Source organism: Engraulis encrasicolus, chromosome 22, assembly GCF_034702125.1.
Source record: "Engraulis encrasicolus isolate BLACKSEA-1 chromosome 22, IST_EnEncr_1.0, whole genome shotgun sequence".
Classification (NCBI taxonomy): Eukaryota; Metazoa; Chordata; class Actinopteri; order Clupeiformes; family Engraulidae; genus Engraulis; species Engraulis encrasicolus.
In genome coordinates this window covers 31,633,000-31,633,444 of record NC_085878.1, presented here as the reverse complement: position 1 = coordinate 31,633,444, position 445 = coordinate 31,633,000, and the positions used below count along the sequence as shown (strand labels likewise).

General features: G+C 51.9%; 1 protein-coding gene across 2 annotated transcripts in view; it reads right to left on the bottom strand.

The window, feature by feature from the left end:
* Positions 1 to 311: 311 nt before the first annotated feature.
* Positions 312 to 445, bottom strand: part of nkd1 (NKD inhibitor of WNT signaling pathway 1) — a 63,964-nt gene continuing 63,830 nt past the window's right edge. For both annotated transcript variants that reach the window (XM_063189039.1, XM_063189040.1), the window contains exon 10: positions 312 to 445. This exon is cut by the window's right edge. The gene's annotated coding sequence lies outside the window, so the exon portion shown is untranslated.

Genomic DNA, 445 nt, shown 5'->3' with positions numbered 1-445 from the left:
CACACACACACACACACACACACACACACACACACACACACACACACACACACACACACACACACACACACACACACACACACACGCCCTCTAAGGTTCATCATTTGTGCTGATAGGGGTTGGGGTGAGCAGTGTGTGGTGTGTGTTTGTGTGTGTGTGCGTTTGTGCGTTTGTGTGTGTGTGTGTGTGTGTGTGTGTGTGTGTGTGTGTGTGTGTGTGTGTGTGTGTGTGTGTGTGTGTGTGTGTGTGTGTGTTTGTTGTGTGTGTGTGTGTGTGTGTGTGTGTGTGTGTGTGTGTGTGTGTGTGTGTGTGTGTGCGTGCGTGTGTGCGTGTGGGGATTGGGTATCTGGAGGGGTACTGTTTGTCTTTCCTTCCTCCAGTATGTGGGGGTGATGAACAGGGGAAAGCCCAGTTGATGGCCCAGAACCATAGCTAGGCCCTGGGA